This window comes from Protopterus annectens, chromosome 9.part0, assembly GCF_019279795.1.
Source record: "Protopterus annectens isolate FY-2018-M chromosome 9.part0, PAN1.0, whole genome shotgun sequence".
NCBI classification, from domain to species: Eukaryota; Metazoa; Chordata; order Ceratodontiformes; family Protopteridae; genus Protopterus; species Protopterus annectens.
The window spans coordinates 32,386,749-32,405,603 of NC_056743.1; the positions used below are offsets into that span (position 1 = coordinate 32,386,749).

The following is an 18,855-nucleotide window of genomic DNA, read 5'->3' on the forward strand; positions in this document are numbered from 1 at the left end:
AACTAAGTCAAATAACAGAGAGGTGGACAAAAAACTTTTTTTACATTTGAAGACAGACTGTAACTGAAGTAATATTCAACAAGTTCTTGTTACTAATATCAAATTGCTTTCAGTATAAAATAGCCAATCTGTTTTACTTGAAATGTCTGCAAAATTTAGTAAAGACTGTTAAAACTACTTGTACAAATGCATCAACTTAAAAAAGTTGGTTATTCACTATAGTTCTACTGAGAGTGAATCCAGTTTTATTAGAAACAAACAGTAGATAAAAACAAGGTATTATCTTTGAGAGGAAATAAATCCTTACCTTAATATAATTGTATGCAAGGTAAAGCTGGTTAACTCTACAAGCTGTGACAGAATACATATTTCAGGGGACTCAAACATTTTCTAAATCTGCCTTAAAGGTATACCCACAATTATTAGAGTGTATAAATAAGATAACATATGTAGTCAGTAATAATTAATCTGTATTATCTAACTTATATAAAATGGTAGGAGAACAAGATTCATATGTAGTAAATAATTGCTGGACATAAACACAAACTGGAAAAACTGAATTTATGTTAAAATAAAAAAGTTAAAATCTGTTAAGTGTGCTACAATCTCATTATTTTGGAGTATATATATATATATATATATATATATATATATATATATATATATATATGTGTGTGTGTGTGTGTGTGTGTGTGTGTGTGTAGATATGGATATTTGATAATTGTTAAATAGAGTACTTTAATAGAGTATTTTATACTCCACATAAAATAACTGAAATCACAAAAAAAAATTAAATAAAAAAGAGGTTTGACTATGTTGGAGATGTAAAGAAAATGTAGGTGTTGATTGTGATCATATTTTTGTTGAATGTATAAAACTTGGAAGTTATTGGGAAAAAATACAAGCATCTGACCAAACATTCTTGACAATTTTAATCTTACAGAAATATGACTATGTAATATTTTGACAGGTATAAATGATAATTTTTTGGACAATATTAACGGTAGCAAGAAAAATAATGACAAGAATAATGACAAGAAGCTGGTTAAAAGAACAAAATCTACATTTGAGCAGTTATTTTGCTCTTTCAGGAATCTAACATAAAGAAACTAGACACAATGGTGTCACATCAAATGAATGAAGGATTTTTTTTCCATTTTATTTTACTTTATTTTATACATGTATATATTTATGAAGAACATGTATATATGTGCATATCTGAAGTCTTTAGTAGTTAAATACTGTATAAAATGATTTTATGTAAACATGGTTGTATTGTAATCATAAACAAGAATTTCAAACAGTGCCATGAAATTGCTTCCTAATTTTTTTGTGGATTTCATTCTAACCAATAAAAATAATTTCAGAAAAGTTAAGAAGGGGTCTTCTCCCTTTAATGCAACTGTGTTGTTATCAAACTGTTAATGGGGGGTCCGCAGTATATTCTAAGAAAAGTTTATTACCACTCCTTAAGTTTGCAAAGGATGCAGATAAGGCTGATTATTGCATAGCTGTTTGACTCTGATGTACCACCTCATTTTGTAATGTGTACACCATAGTTTGGTTCATCACATCAACAACATATCCAGTTGTAAAGTGTTTACAAGAATAAGTAGCAACTTTAGTAGACTATTCTTTATATTATATAGAAAATGGATTGTAATATTATCTTGTCCTACAGAGTTAATGTTTTTATCCTTTTATTGTTTTAGTTATATTTTGTGTAATGTAGGAGACTGTTTCTGACTTACAGTGGTATAGAACTTTCTCATTAGGCTGCTATAAAACTACTGGAGAATCTGTTTCCTGTGGTATTTACAGTTATTTGTGGTTTAGATATTATAACATCATTGAAATATATCTACTTTTGCTATTTTTCCCTTTATGTTTTTGACACAGTTAAATAACATTTTGGTGTTTGCCTTTTGATAAATATGACTTAGTTCATCTTCTAGTAAGGGTTTTCTCTGTTTTTTAAGCATTTGTTTTCATGGTTTGAAATGCTTTTTGAAGAAACCATAGGTTGTTGCATAATTTAGTTTATAGCTCATTTTTTAGATTTCCTATATATTTATGCTTCCTTGAAAGATATATTTATATAGTGATTAATTATTTTACAGGAATTACTAAAAGTATGTTGATGTGATGTGTGAGTCATTTGTAATTTTTCCCATTCTGTTTTTAGTGGATGTGTTGTTTCATTGGAATCACCTTTGGTATCACTTAGACATGTGGAGGCATTTGCTTTTTTTAGATTTTATTTCTTGGTTGGGGCAATACCATAAAAATGTATTTATAATTTCTTTTAGTATTGTCTTTTGTTCCTTTTTGGTTTATGAGTCATGTTGGTTTATATAATTTAGACATAGCAAGTAGCACTTATTATTATTAGTATAGCAACTGTTTGCACTTATTATTAGTATAGCAACTGTTGCGCTTAAAGATTGGATGGTTAAATTCTCCCAGAAAAAAAATGTATTTTCTAATTGTAAGACACTAGGGAATACGCTTTCTTGCTCCAAGGGTTAAACAGTGTTGTTTAACACCTAATAAAGTTGTATTCTGATTTCTGTACTGCATTTTAATAAGTGGGAGTTGCATCTGAGTTTCTTTTTATAAACCTAACTTTGAACTAGTCTTTTACAAATACAGAGACAGCATCAATTCTTCTGTTTCATCTAAAAATAATGAAAGGAAGTGAACTCTGGTATATGTGGTATAGAGTTAGTGTCATTAAAAACGGAAATCTATAGCAGTGCAAGTATCAGTATTTTTACACTAAGAAAACTTCAAGAACACACATTTGTTTGTTTAAGCTTTTCACATTTAACAAGGCTGCCTTAGCATATTTTTCACTTGAAAATTTGCTCAGATCTAAAAAAAAAAATGTGTCATTATAAGGATGGACATTTTCCTTTTTTGTACCTGTGCTTCTTGGGGTGACAAGTACAGTCCACCCACTGCACAGCACTTAGGTTGATGACATATCCTTTGCTAGTTTGCTAGGCAAGCCAAACAGTTCTACACAAAAGACCTCAAGCTGGAGACCAGACGTTTTTAGCTCTTTCTTCCTGTCTTTACTAGAACTTCATCGGAAACTAAATGATAAAATGTCATAGTAAATTTAAAACCAGTGCTCAAAATCACATAACTGTATTAGCCAATCCACATTCAATATCAATTTATGACTGAATGACTTAAAGAACTTATTTAAAAACTCAGTGATAAATAGTAAATAAATGAATGAAAAGTTTGTATAAATAATGTTAATAAGTAGATAACTATTACTCATTTAAAATACAAATTAATAACAAACAGTACAACTTTTGGACTAGTAAAAACATTTTAAATGTATATATTCATTTAACTCTGGACTTTTGTACAGCAGCCAACCTTATTTGCCATTCAACTTCACAACATTCTAATAACACATTGTGATTCCCAGTAAAATTTGTCAGATCAACTTTATCTAAACCACAAAACTGAAACTTTCTGAAATCCTGGCATGATTCTGCATGCTGTGCTAATGCATTATTGCCATCCTGATTTTTTATAGCAAATACATGCTCAAGAATTCTTTTTGCCAACTCCCTAATGTTCTTCCCAACATAGTAGCTTGGGCAAGTTTCACAGAAAGCCAGATTAAACAACACCATGGAAGTCACAATTGAATTTGTCCCTAGCTACTTTTGATTTATTAACTGCTATTAAATAAATCCTAGAACTATTACTTAAATACCTACAAAACTTACATTTCCCACTCTTATATGTCCCACATTTATTCCTAATATTAAAATTGTAAACACTAGTTCTTTCTAAAATGTTTTTAATTTTCAAAGATTTTTTTATAAGTAAATAACAGCTTGCTTCCTAAGTAACCATCTCCTTGTTCCCTAGGATAATTTTCCAATTGTTTGTTAAAATGTTTTTAATAACACTTACGTTGATAGAAATAGGTAGTGGGAACCCCCCTCCACATGGTGTATATCTGATGACCCTTCATTAACATGTACAGTACCTTCATGAACTATTGTGGTGACAGAGGGGCCAGTTTTTAATATAGGTTTTGCTTTATCTTGTGTGAGTAAAATAACTTCTTTTATAACCTCTGACAGCAGGCTATATTCATAACCCCTTTCTAAAAAGAGGGCCTTAAGTTGTTCAGCATTATTTTGAAAAAAATATCATCCTCACTTGTCAGTCTACTAAATAAATTGACCTTTTATAACTTCCTTTTTCATATGAAATGGGTGCTGGCCTGTTTTATGTTAATAATTATTTACAAACGTTTCTTTTCTGAATATTCTGCTAGTCAGTTTGCTAGTATTTTCTTCTAAAGTTAAAGTCATATCTAAAAAAATAATTTATTTTCTTATACCACTAATAGCAAATTTCAAAAATGATGCATTCATATTAATATAATCAAAAAATAAAAATAAATCTCTTGTTCCCTTCCAATTAAAGGAAAAGGCAAAATCTCAATAAAAGTTGGATGTTTCTGTGCTTTTAAAATTGTAGAAAATGTCATTTTATTGTTTACATGTAAGGTGATCATTTTATATTTATCCTGAATGCTATGTAATCTGCAAATTATGCTATTTTTGCTGTTTACACACAATTACTTTCTGTTTGCATTCACCTGTAAGCTGAGTGTTATTTTCATAAACTTTAGTATAAATGATTAATTAAATATTTTGAAGTTAGCTGGTCTTCCTTTTTTTAATTTCTCCAAATCTTTTGGGTTTCTAATACCATGATGGGAATGGACCCAATTCCCAAGTCAAAGTATGATAAAAGTTCAAGAAATTAGCATTGTTTCAATCTTTGATGTCAGGCAGAAGTGCTCTACACAGCACCCTCAGTGTGCCCAGTAATGACTCCTGCAATTCATATGGAGTTACATGAATTGGTAACATATCTAAATATGCATGTAGATTCTTTTTTATAAGACCCATTGCTCCTACTACTATTGGAACTGTCTGGCTATCATGCGTCTACATTGTTCTCATTTCTGCCTGCAAATCCTGATATTTTATGACTTTGTGCCTGTCTGTTTGCAATACACAATAGTCACTGGGTGTGGCGATTTCAGTGATCAATGCTACTTTTGTCTTCTTTTCATGGACCACTATATCCAGTTTTATAGCATCTTTCTTTTGAACTGTTCGTAATGGGTGATCCCATGTGATGTAGACTTCATAATTTTCTATGATGCTTTGTAGGCCATCTTTCCAGTGTTTTCAACCACTTCAGTACCATAATGTTTGTACAGTCCCCAGTGCAACAGTCTTGCCACATTATTATGCCTTTCAGTATACAGACCTTCTACCATTAGTATGTCACAACCAGCAACTGTTTCCACTTGTCTGTTTCTCCCACTTGTTCAATGGACTTTGTAAACCAACATGTACTTAGCCCACTATCTTGGGTTGCCAATATTAACCTTTCATCTCTTGGTTTCACTTCACCTCTCCTTAACCATTCCTGCGTTTGATCCAGATCAGCATGAGGTTCTTCCAGAAGTTTTGTATACTTGCAACTATGTCTATGCATTTTCCACATTTCTTGCCTTCTCATCTGATCCTTCACCTTGTATTCTTTCTTTAGTTTTGTGTGAACTCACCGGCCTATCACTCCTCAACATTGACCACGTCAGAGTTTCCATAGTTTTCTGTTCCTACTCTTGCTGTCCAGCTTAAAGTGAATGTTTATACTGGTTTCCTGTGCAAGTCTCCAAAATATCTTCTTATGGCATCTGACCAAATGCTTCCCATTCCACTGGTTTCCCCTTAATTTGGATGTCTACTGCTCTATTCTATTGGGGGTGCTTTAGGAATTAGATTTACTACACTGAATCCTTTACTTTGCAGGTACTCCATAACCTCAGTTTCTATTTCTTTAACTTCTCCGTTTCTAATCTCCTTTTCTACTTTTCTTCTTTGTCTTCTTATTTTTTGTATTGTAAAGTTTTCCATGTCTGGATTTGTTTTCCTGCTTACCTCGCAACTGTACAGATTTCGCAGAATGTCCAGATTTTCACCTCATATTTTTTGTCAATTTTTCATAAAATTGTGGTTTTCTGGCAAATTAGTGGCAAATCATTAAAGATTAAAGTTAAAAAATAATGAAAGACATTTGAGTTTCAGACTTCATACTCTTCAGAAAATTCTTGCCAATGCAAAACCTACTAAGTTTGTTAAGAGCAATATTTAAAAATTGTCGCTGTTTTTGGGTCTTGAGCCCACTTTTATTCATGGCTTTGTCCAGATTTCCTGCTCTAAGAGGTTGAGAGGTATGTTTGCCTGTATTACAATTCAAATAACTTTGGTGCTGCTCTTTTTTATTGATTAGTTTTGCTTTCTCCTTTGCATACATATTACACCATATTAAATCTCTTTTTCTTTCCCATGTCCATATTTCTTCTTCAGATGTCTCCTGATCTTCCTGTTTCTCCTTACTTTGGGGACTCACTCCATCCTGCTGTGATGTAACCTGTGTTAGATGTTCTATACCAAATTCTTCACTTCTCAGGCACTCCATAACTTCAACTTCTATTTTTTAACTTCTACTTTACTAATCTTCTTTTATACATTCCCTCTTTGTGAAATTATTTTTTTTGTGAAATGTTCATATCTTTTTTTATTTTATTTATTTTTATTTTACATTTGTTTACCAGGAAAGTCTGACTAGAACAAGGTCCATTTACAGCGGAGGCCCAGGGAGAAAAGCTCCATAACTTAACATTACAAATACAACAAATGACAAAAAAAAATTCTGTACAGAGGCATATATACAGTCAGATCTCCATGTCTTTATATGACAACACATAATCCACGAATGACAGAAAATTTCTATACAGTGGCATATATATCTGGATGCCTTTGCCTGTATTTCTCTTTGAATATCTTTGGGGCTGCCTTCTTTATATTGATTAATTTGGCTTTCGCCTTTACATACATAATGCAACATAGGAAATCTCTCTTTCTTTTTCATATCCATATTTCTTTTTTATACTTTTCAAAAATCTGTAGGCTTTGTTGTTTATATTTTCGCACTTCCACAGATGTTTCTTTTTCCAAACAGATCAAAGTTTATTGGTCTATATACTGTTTTTCGCAAATCTGTTGTATTCTTGTGGCAGTATTTTTCTTTCCTCTATTTTCTGTCTTAATCTTTTTCCATATCTTGTGATTGGAAATTCAGGGCTTTTCACATAATAGTAGCAATGCATATTTTCCTTCTTATCCTCAATAGTCCACTATATCGTCTTTATGGCTCTTCTTTGGTGCATCAGTTTTTGTTAACTTCTGCTTCCTTCTATAAGAGGGGAGCCATCCTTCCCCTGGGCCTGGCCTGGCCGCATTGTAGGAATGTTTCTGTACTTTGAGGATTCTACACTGTCATTTTTCCAGTCTTGGCACCAGTGCACATACCAGGATTGGGCACTTTTTTATAACGGGTCTTGTGCACCCAGCTATCTTTTTTTAAATTTTGACCTACTTCTGTCTATAATATATGTTATATAAATACAGTCTATATATCAGTGTTATCTTGGTGAGATTTTGTGAAAAACAGGGTCCACCTTGTGAAGGTACTCACCAAGACTTGAGGATGAATTCAGTTTCAGCAACATTACTCTTCTTTGATGGCTGACTTATCTCTCCATTCGGACCCCTGTGTGCATAATGACATTATATACCAGTCTAGATTTATTAGTCATGTTTTGTATTTTCATATCTTTACATCGTACCTCACTGTTGTGAATCTGTGTTTTGTTGTAGGGAAAGAGAAGTGTTAGTTTAAGATATGTATCTGCCGTTATGTTCTAGACTTCTTCTCTGAGGCTTTGCTTGGAGAACTCTTAAGAAATTAAGCATATGTTCATGCTTACCTGTTGAGTTAGCTGCCAGAAATGTTGCTCCAATATCTCCATCGACTTGCATATGTCATAAAAGAGTTTTACGTATAAGCATGGTGTGGTTCTTTCACTACTTGAGGTATTCAGTATCTGTAAGGTCCTTAAAGGAAAGCTTATGTAATATTTGCATTCTATTATTAACACCTAATTACATTGTAACTTGAAATCTGTGCTACAACTTTTTTACAGTGGTTTTCAGAATTAGATAAGTAGCTTCCTTTATTCCAAACCTAAAAATGTATTAAAATGGTAAGTAGTTATGTCTAAACTGTGGCATGAGTCTTCCCTCCTGGTGATGTGAACATTGGCTCCAGGTGATTGATTGATGTGACACCATGACCCCATGTCCAGCTTGGGAAAAATGGTGTTGATTTGTGCTGTCCACCTAAAGCAATAGACCAGTATTAACTGTAGTGTGCCATCACAGAAGCCAAAAATCCTCAAATGGAAAGTCAATGGGTACCAAGAGGTTGGTTCAGCAATCAGAACCTCAGCTAAGAACTAGTTTGCTAACTTGCCTCAGCACAGTGTATCTATGATGTGGTGCAGTCTAATCCACTCCCGATAAATAGAAGGCCAGCAGCTGCTGACACAGCTTAAATAGGAGCTTCCATTTAGAGCATACCTATATTGGGGCAAAGGGACCAGGTTCCCCACAGGTGCAAGCTGTTAGGGAGTGTGAAAGACACTAAAGAAGAGGTGCAAATCACTTGCTACAAGTCGATGGCTGGGCATGAGTGCAACATTGGAAGTCATTTTAGCAACTTCAGTGTCATATCATAGCCACTTAAATGATTTGCGTTGAGTGTGCGTACATGTTTTAGGAATTGTAGAAAGGAGCAAGCATAGCTCTTTTGTTACAGTTTAGTCATTCCACAGTACTTTTTTTCAATGGACTTTTTGTTGTTTGGTCCACAATACAAATTGTATTTATTTTTTTGCCCTTAACACTCAAGGGCTTTTTTTGATCTTCAACTTTAGTACCAATTTCAATTAGCAGATAAGGTGTTTTGTGGGTCTCATGAGGAGAATGGTTGTACATTTATTTGAATGTGCAATGCTACTTGCTCATTCTGTATACTTCCTTCTTCTCACATCTGACAATTTTAACTAATTGCTAAATGCTATTGTAATATAGACATCATTCTAAACCTCACAACATCAGTCAGTATAACATTAACAGTTCTCCTTTCTCACAGCAAACAAGTCACATCACCCCATTAAAAAATGTGCATTTCCTTACAGCTATTTACTGCAAAATTCTTATTAATTGAAAAGTTATATCAAAATATAATGATCAAAAGTCAACCTGTACTCCTTTATCACAGGCTCTCTGGACATGCAAACCCAATACCTATGACCCACTTATTGGTACTGTAGCATAATGCGTGCTGCACTTTCTAAAGGCCAGAAGATATGCCATTTAAATGCTAGAAGTGTCTAATAAAACAGAAAATGACATACATGGATTGAGATTTACATGACCAGCATTTTAACTGTTTACAGCTGGGTGATGCCTCCAGGTGTTTTTGCAGTTACGTCCTACTGATGCCTGTAGGTATGAAATATTGCTCGTTCATATTTGCATTAATAATTCTCACACCATACTACATACAAAGTATTAACAGATTTCACTGTAAGGCATACACAGTGACAAAGACAACTGTATTGATTTTTGACCTCTGTCTGCTGCATGTAAAGATAAATTACTTGCTGTTCATATAATATTTATTTTTACTGTCATAAATGTCATGTTTTTCTAAATGTCTCAGCACAGACAGAACTGGTTTGCCTCATGTGAAAGCTCTCACCTGGTTGAACAAAATGCTGCTGATAGTATGTGTGTAACTTGAATGGTTGCTGAAATATTGTAATTTGTTTACAAAATATTACAAACTTAATAGTTACTGTCTTTACAGTGTTTTATAAAGTCCATTTTAAGACCTATAAGCTAAAGAATGTGCTGAAGAGTTTGCCATTTACACTTCTTTAGTAACTCCTGTCATTCCACAGATATGAGCATTTTGAAATGTGAGGACATAATTTGATTCTGTCTAAAAGCTTAGGCTCTGCCCATTGGAAGTCATAGCACAAAGTTCCAGACCTTCATTGGGGGGAATGAGTTACCAGTCAGAGAAACGTGATCAAAGACCATGTTGAAAAGTTTCTCTTACTTGCAGAAAGTGTAAGAGCACCAGTTAGTTGCCCATGTAAAGTATGCAACTGGGTCTCAAAATGCAGTGCAATGTATTATGGCTGCTTACATTTTAATATTTAAAAATTAATAAATATTAATAAAAATTATTAAAAAATACTTGTTTTTAGAGTTCAGGGTGCATGCAGCCTAGGCACCTTCTGCAGCACCTGACACCACACCTTGCAGCTTGATGACAGCTTCTGTGTACATAAGGCACCTGGCACAAAACGATGCTGAGTATGTGAATGAAAGACATGTTGAAAAAGAAAAAGAAAAAAAAAAAGAAAGCAGTCACAGTCATGGACAATTTGCGAAATGCAATATTTAATGATACAGTATTTAATACTCACTTCTAAATCAAATAACCAATATGGAGACTCGTTTTTTAGTTCATGAGGAAAAACTATGGATCTCCATTCTCCCACACTTTAGAGTAGAAAGAAACTCTAAACTTCTACAAAAATTAAAAAAACTTCTTAACTGCAATTGGATCTGCTGATTCATCAAGCATCGACTAAAATGTAAATGGCATTCCAGTCCACGACAGTCTCTTACATACCAGCTCTACTACCTGTGGTTTATATATCATTGTGCTCCTTCTTTAACTTCCTCTCCCATGTTCCTCCACAAGTACCCCAACTAACCTTTCTTCTCATTCTAACCCTTCACTCCTCTTTAAGTGCCACAACTACTCCTTCAGCTGCTTTCCCTTCTTCATCTTAATCTTTTGCCTTTATTAAATATAACTAAAGTTTAACCAACATTACGTTAAAATCTATGAAATTTACATAATTTACAGAACTGCATAGACTTTACAACTGTGTGGTTTCCTGCTTGTTTTTCTATACTGAATATTGGTATGCTAACAATGCATTTATTGCATATATGGATATTTGGGCGGTGCAGTGGTGCAGCGGTTAATGTTGTCACCTCACAGCAAGAGGTTCTCTGGTTCTATTCTCGGCTGGGGTGCCTTCTGTGCGGAGTTTGCATGTTCTCCCTGCATTTGCGTGGGTTTCCTCCGATTTCCTCCCACAGTCCAAAGACATATCCTGGAGCATTTCTCCCTGGGCCTCCGCTGAAAATAGGCCCTGTCCTTGTCGGGCTTTCCTGGTCAACAAAATGATAAATAAAAAATAAATAAATAAAAAATTAGCACCCATGGGACTCCACTGAAAATGGGTGATTAGCTCAGTTGGAATTCATTGAATCTTTCATATAAATGAATTAAACCCAGGAGACAAAATCTAACTTTCTGAGGAGATGGAATAAGGACCTTCATCACAAACACAGCAGAGCTATATGCAATGGACAACACTCTGACACATTCAAAGCATTCTCATATCAAAGGAAAGACTCCACTCCATGGTATCCAGATCTCCAAAAGTTGTCTTGCCCCTTGCCTGTTTCTGCCAACTACCATGTGGAGTATTGTGATAACAGCTATCTTAATGAAACTATGAAGCTGTAACCTTTTCCCAGTTCTAGTCTGTGGAGGAGTACTTAAGGAATGCCTCACAACAATATTTGTCCCTCTGAAATACCCTCCCACTGACTTTTTCCATTACTTTGTGTTTTTTTAGCATAAATGGGAAAGCTGGCACCCATTTCCTGAATTTAGTTATAACTAACCTCTCTTCAGAAGCCAAAATCCCTGTATACCTGTGGTAATACTATAGAATTGCAAGTCCTGCCTCCATCTTATCTGTCCCTTTCAATTCTGTGTGCAGTGGTCCCCAAAGAAGTTAAAAGAGCGCTCCAAGCCCTTGAACAAATCTTTTCAAAAATACCATTTCTACCCAGACAACTGAAAACATAATAGTTGTCCCAGTGCTAAGTCATGGTTTGCACCAAATCCTGCCCCATAAATGAATACCTACTTTGCTTTCCATAATCCTGGCTGCCAGTGTTGCAACCTTATCTTTTGCCCACTAAGTTCCAGACTTTCATGCCCTCCATTACATATGGTGAGGTACAACATGTACAAATGACCAATTGTACCTCTAATTAACAAATAGAATGGGGGCAGAACTGAGCCTCAGTTAACTGGCACATGGTTGCTTCCTTCACTTATCTTGTCATGTCCTAACACTCTCTTTAAACACTGTGAATTGTAAGAGAAGCCTCTCCTACAGATAATCACCACTCCTTTTCTGGAACTTAACCCCAGGATTATCTCACTCAAAATGTGGGAGATGCCTCACGAAGATCAAGAGCTCAGGGAGAAGAAAAGTTTTATAGACATTATTCTAGTCAGAAAAGAGAAAATATAATACTTTCCATCTGTCATTCTTCTCCCTTAAGTCTCTAAGAAGGTGGGCTTTTTTGAAATGTGATATCATTTCATTTCAGGCCCCATTAGGGATGCCTAAATACCTATGTTCATCCCCACAGCTCAGGCCCAACTCCAGAATTTCACCCTGAGTAGAGACACCCTTTCCATTAAAAGAAAAAAAAAATGTTCCTGTTAACATAACGACTATAAAGTTTACTGAAGTAGTACAAACTCCCTTATAATCTGATATACAAATGGTATGATGGATACCTGAGCCATGGGGTGCTTTATCAGCAAAACACACATCTGGTACACTGTCTGTGTACACTAATAGCATTCCCTGCTTCTGTTGCTATACATGAATACAGAATGTATCAACACCAGAATGAACAACAATGACAAGAGACACCCCAGGCAAGCTCAAAAGATACCATTCACCACCCACTAGTAATAATCTGGGGGAAAGTTTCTGGGGTAATAATGTACAAAAGGATGGAAAAGACCACCTCAGTGCTGTAAATCCTCAATGCTCCCCAAAACAGCCCAGCCTAAGGAGTCAAATGCTTTATAGCAACCTAAAATAACACCACAATTGCAGTTTTATCATTCTGGAATAGCTGTTGTGTTTTCAGAAGTTGAATGAAGCAAGTCAACATACCTCTCCATTCTGTTATTGCATCCCTTCCAACAGTAGCTCACCATTGTGGAAACCACCTTCTCTTCCTGTCCGAATATGTTCATAGGTTTCATAGGTTACTGCTAGGCTAACTGTCCTTACAGACCCTTTTAAGCCTAGACAGTTTGCCCATTTGGTGCTTAAAATTAACCTATCCTATTGGAGTTTTGCTTGATATAACAATAGTATTCATTTGTTAACTAAATAAGCTCTGTGGATACACAGACCCTTTTCAAGGGTGACCCGGGAGCAGTGTCTGGTTAAGTGACTTGCTCTAGGTCACACAGTAGGCAAAGAGTGTGAGTGGGGGCTGAAGGGATATAACCCTGTCCCAGAGGAACTACAGCTCAAAGCCTTAACCCTCTGCATCAACGGCCTGACACTAATCCTGTATAAGATATTTATATATTATTCTAGTGATAATTACCACATCAAAACAAAGATATTTGGAAGGGGATGCATGCTTTGGGATAAAGCATTTATGAGCTGCCTCTGTTCATTAATAGTATGGAAGAGTCCTGACAGTAAATTTCCTATTTCTCATTCATTGATCTATGTTATGCATGAATATGGCCAGGGATGAGCTTTGATTTACATAGGTTAGGACTCTGTGGCAAAGCAGTGGTATCCACAGTGAGCTATACGCGTCCCTACAAACTGTTCTGCTCATGTTGCAGAAGTGGTTTAGGTCCCTGGATCAAGTATTTCTGATGCCATTTGACTTGTGTATGTGAAGTAAGTCCATCGGTAATGAGTCAGAGAATGCTTTTGTACAGTCTTTATGCTTTCAGTCTTCCTTACAAATGTTTTGCTCCCAAAAAAGGTCTTGCTGAAGGGTGCAGAAGTAAAGATGACCTTTTGCATCCTGCAAACCACAAGTACTGTGCTCTGCTTTATTCTCACACAACCTCTCATGAGCAGATTCTGAGATCTCAGCTCCTTAGGCTAAAACAATGTTTTCTTTCTTTCCCATTTCGTACAAATCAAGCCTGTCTCTGAGGCTGAGTATGCCCTCTTTAAATTCTCCACTGTGGCTTGTGTCACTTTGCTCTTACCTCCTCTGTTTATTACCCTTCTAGTGTGCTCCTTTCCTATTCCATCTTAGCATTTTTCATGTATCCCTTATCTCATCTCACATCACCTTACTGGTGGTTTTATCATGAGCAGACAGTTTAAAACTTTCCTTCAAGCAGGCATGCTCACATCATCATCTCCTCTATTGTCTGCCCAAAACTACCTCACATTTATCCTTTATTCTTGCAGAATTAAGAGATCCATCTGTGGTCCAGATTCGGGCATGCCCACACCAAACCATTCATGTCCGTGACCACCATGTTATCAGCAGAAAAGACGGCAGAAAACACCTGAAGTTCTTTAATCCATGGCAGAAAGTCTGCAGCAATCAGAAAATAGTCCTGGTGGCCATTCCTATGACAGAAACCATGTGCATGTAGTCTTTACTAGCAAGGTAATTAGCACAGCCTGCAGTAATAGTGTAGGGGATGAAGACCTAACTATGCCCCAGGTGACTTGAGTTCAAATAGTAGCTGAGTTGCTTAATGGCGCAGTCAGGGGAAGAAGGGTGTACCCATCTTTGGAGGTGAGGGATGGCTATGATGGTGGGGTGGGTGTTTCTTAGTCTGGAGGAGGCCAGAACATGAAGAGACAGCTGGGCTGTGAGTGCAAGCTGCACTGGAGGCATCTTCCCAAGGTCTGGGGTGGCAAATTCCCAAAGCCATACCTCATTCCTATCCAGCCTAGAAAGAGTGCTATCATGCAAGGAGAATGGGTTAGTGCTGTAAACTTACAACAGGAGAACTTCAACCTGTGGTGACTCACTGGCCCTGTTCAACAGGTCTTGATAATTACCATCTTGAGGTCCTGGCAAACACAGCTCAGTGGATAGTCATCTTTGAAGGGTTGCTTGACACACCAAGGTAGGAGAAGAAGGGACATAAAGAGAGCCATACTGCTGCAGAAGACTGCCAAACCTATAGCTAAGCATTCTTGCCTGAAAAAAGGATACTTGGAGTACCAGAGATCAGCATGTATGAATATTTTTGCATTTCCAATATGAAAGCATGGTAACATGATAAGCTTCCACTCCTGCTGGAAATCTTATCTTGCATGAGACATAACACAGCCAGTTCCCTCAGAAAATGATGAGATAGCACCTTTTCAATTCCTTCCATTATTTTTATGAATGTAATTAACAATGAATACCCTTTTTGCCCAGACTCATTAGGACTGTAGAAATTACCAACTATATGTACTCCTTTCACCATTCAAGTCATATTTAGACACCATATACTTCTGTGTGGCAACCTGCGTGAATGGGCGTTCATTTGTTGAAGGTTGTGCGTTAGGCCCGGCAAGCCAGCACATAAAACACTACTGCCAATCATTAGCGGACCGGAGTTCCGCTCTGGCGACCCCTAACTGGGAAAAGCCGAAAGACACAAACAAACAAACAAAATTCTCACCTTGATTATGTAGTTATCCATCTTCTGCGTCTCTAAATAATCCTGGCCGCAGCTGATTTGGCACCCCCCAGCCATCCTTTCAGTTTGCCCATCAAACCAGAACTTCTCAGTTTTTCTTCCTGCAATAAAATGAAGTGAGCATTCAGTTGTTTCACCATATCTAACACAGCTCTGTGCTTCACAGGAGCTTCTCTTGTGCCTGCTATACAATGGGTAATCATTTTTCACAAACACTATGCTGTCTCCTATTTTTAGAACTTTGTCCTTCTGTCACAGTTTTGTCAAGATCATCTCCTTCTGCTAGTAGGATTGCATCTTTACTACACTAAAGGTCTAGGTTGCTTTCTCATAGCCAGGTTTGAAGCGTACACACTGTGTACTCTTTCAACAAACAACACCTGCTGTAGAATACTAGTGCAGTTGCTTATTTGTGCTTTCATAAAACTAATGTAGTCTGTTCCTTCCAGCTTCTCTGGTATAGACGAAAATCTCAGGTTTTCCCTACATATTCTGTCCTATAACTATTATTTCTTGAAAAATTTCTTCCTCAGCAATCTCATATTTAGCCAGCCTTTTCTTCATTTCGACCTCTGATTTTTGCAACTTTGTCACCTCATCTGAAAATTTGTTTAAAGCTTCTTCCATTTTTTCCAGGCTTTTGATGTTTGTATTGATATACTCCATCAGTGTTTTGTTTATTTTAACCAGGTCTGTGTGCAGTTGTAGATCAGTGGATTTCGTGTCTGGAGGTTGCATTTCTTTTTGCTGAACAATTGCAGAGCTTTCCCCAGTCAGTGTTTCTTTTTCAGTTTTGCTGCTGATTTTTTCCAGGTCCTCTGTATTTATTTTTGCTTGACATCCAGGCAGTACACTTACTATCCAATTATTAAAATTTACCCATAAACACAATCCTACTGGCCTTCCCTGCTGAGTTTCTGTTTTCACACTAGGAGAGCTAGAATTAAACTGTTACTTAATGTGCAGCCACCTTGGAATTCTTTGTCTCACAGGAGCAGTCAGACCTTTCACATCCCATGAAGTAATATGGAGTCAGATTTATTGCCACAAAGTTGCACATCATTCACCATAGAAACAACAACATAATTCTCTAAACAATGGTAACAGAAACTTAAAATTCCAAAATGTGCCAGACCCCGTTTCACACCGAAGAGTTCCCTTAAAAAAAGGATAATACATAAGAGCTTACATCTAACTGACATCTAATCACTGGCATATTCCCAGATGATGGCAGAATATAGACACAGGAAGGAAACAAACAGTCAAACTGAGCATCAAAAGTAGCAGTTCTCAACTCACTGCTACAACCACAACCATCCACATGCTTCTCACCCAACAACTCTCTAGCACTACTCACCCAACAACTCTCTAGCACTATCTAAATGTTGACACTTCTGTGCACCTCATGGCTGTCAGAGTAGAGAGCAACAGCACATGCTTAAAGATAGTGTAACATATGCCATAGCTTAAAAAGCAGGCATAATGTCTCCCACTATATTGCGGGGTGCATTGACATCATCAAACTGCTGAGTTCCCCACCACAGGATTATATTGTGACACATAGGGTTCATTCTTCTAACAGCTCTGTTAGACCTTCATGCATAGTTGTAAAGCCCAAAGGTTTAAAATCAGGAACATTATGTACACAGAAAGCCTCCCGACTTAATGGAATTATTATGGGGAAAAGAACAGGACATCATACACACTTCACATTCCACTTAAGTATCCATTTACTGCATTAGATAACTATACATAATACTTCCAGCAATCACTGCAGCTTTAATTGACAACATGCACAATCACACACACACACACACACACACACACACACACACACACACACTCTCACACTCTCACACTCATGCATGAGAACACAGTCATCTGTAATAAGTCCCATTTGCATTAGACAAATGCCAAAAAAACGGTTAAGATTGAAGCATGAACCATTTAGTGTGGCCTGTTCACAAAATCCTTCCCACTTACTTGGCACAGAGACATTTTAGAATGCAGTCATGGTACAATCTGACAAACATCTCACTTTCCCAATGTTCTCCACCACATAAAGTAACATGTACTTTCTACACTAGAAGCCTCAGCAAAGAATCCATCAGCAAAGAATCACTGATACACACTCCTAAAATCACAGCAAGCATAATAAAGCAGCATTCCATATAATGATTTTCCATCATTTGTGAAGACAGACACAGTTTCAATGAGCTCCTACTTAGAATGTTCTTTCGGTACTTACGTATTATCGCAACCACACTCCAACTGCTTTTTCACAGTCCATTCTTATCATGAACATTTTCTGCTCCACGTATTATCGCAACCACATTAAACAGTACTTGCACAGTCCATTCTTATTCAGAACAGTTAATTCTCTGCTCTAAATACTTTGCAATGTATATTATTAAACATGTCTGTCGAAATATTACAAGGAACACGGTGACATAGTATGTCATTAAACTGCTTATTCTATGGATATCTCAAGCAGATTCCAAGTGTATGGTCACAGGGCGGTTTGCTCATGAGCAGTACATTATGTGGTGCAAAAGGATTGACATGTATATTATTGTAGAAATATAAATACAAACATTAAAATGAAAGCTGTGATTTGGGGTCGCGTTACAACGCTTCTTATATGGGTGTCCGGGGGCATTTCCATGGGGAACCACAGCCGTAACGCTCATGCTGAATGCATTGGTGCCTGGCACAGAAATACCCAAAAGGCGCTTCCTGAAAGGGGGGGGCATGGCTGCAGGGATTTTGGTTATATATTTGCATTTAAAAATCAATGGACTGTTTATAAATATGAATGTAGTTCACTTGCAAAGTGAACCGAACAGCATTTTTTTTGTACCGGCATGTATTCTGGGAATAGCACAACTTAAATGCAAAAACACGGAGCCTTGATAAGTATGACAACTGGTCTTTGGTTTACTTTTCCGTTTAAAACAACTACTTTGTCACTTTTATTGGTGAACTTTTTTTCAAAATTTGGGCGAACTATATATAGCATATCGAGATGAGAAAGGGTTTGCACTGACCATGGAGTGTGATTGCAATAATATGTAAGTGTTGTTCTTTCTTTAGTTGCTCAGTTTCCTTAAATGATGGCTTTGGTGTTGTAAAGTTAAAAGTTTCCTCTTCCTCCAAGGTTTATGCCAAGATCTGATAACAGTAGAAATCTGTTATGAATTCCAGAGGGAAAGATTTGTTTTTACAATAACAAAGAGCTTCAGTAGATAAGGTATCTCAGCATGTTTTACCTTCACTGGTTTGAAAACA

At 36.4% G+C, this 18,855-nt stretch overlaps 1 protein-coding gene across 1 annotated transcript in view; it reads left to right on the top strand.

Moving 5' to 3' along the window:
• The window catches only part of CCHR9.PART0H11orf49 (chromosome chr9.part0 C11orf49 homolog), a 2,558,117-nt gene that overhangs the window by 1,771,502 nt on the left and 767,760 nt on the right, over positions 1–18,855 (top strand). The window lies entirely within an intron of this gene.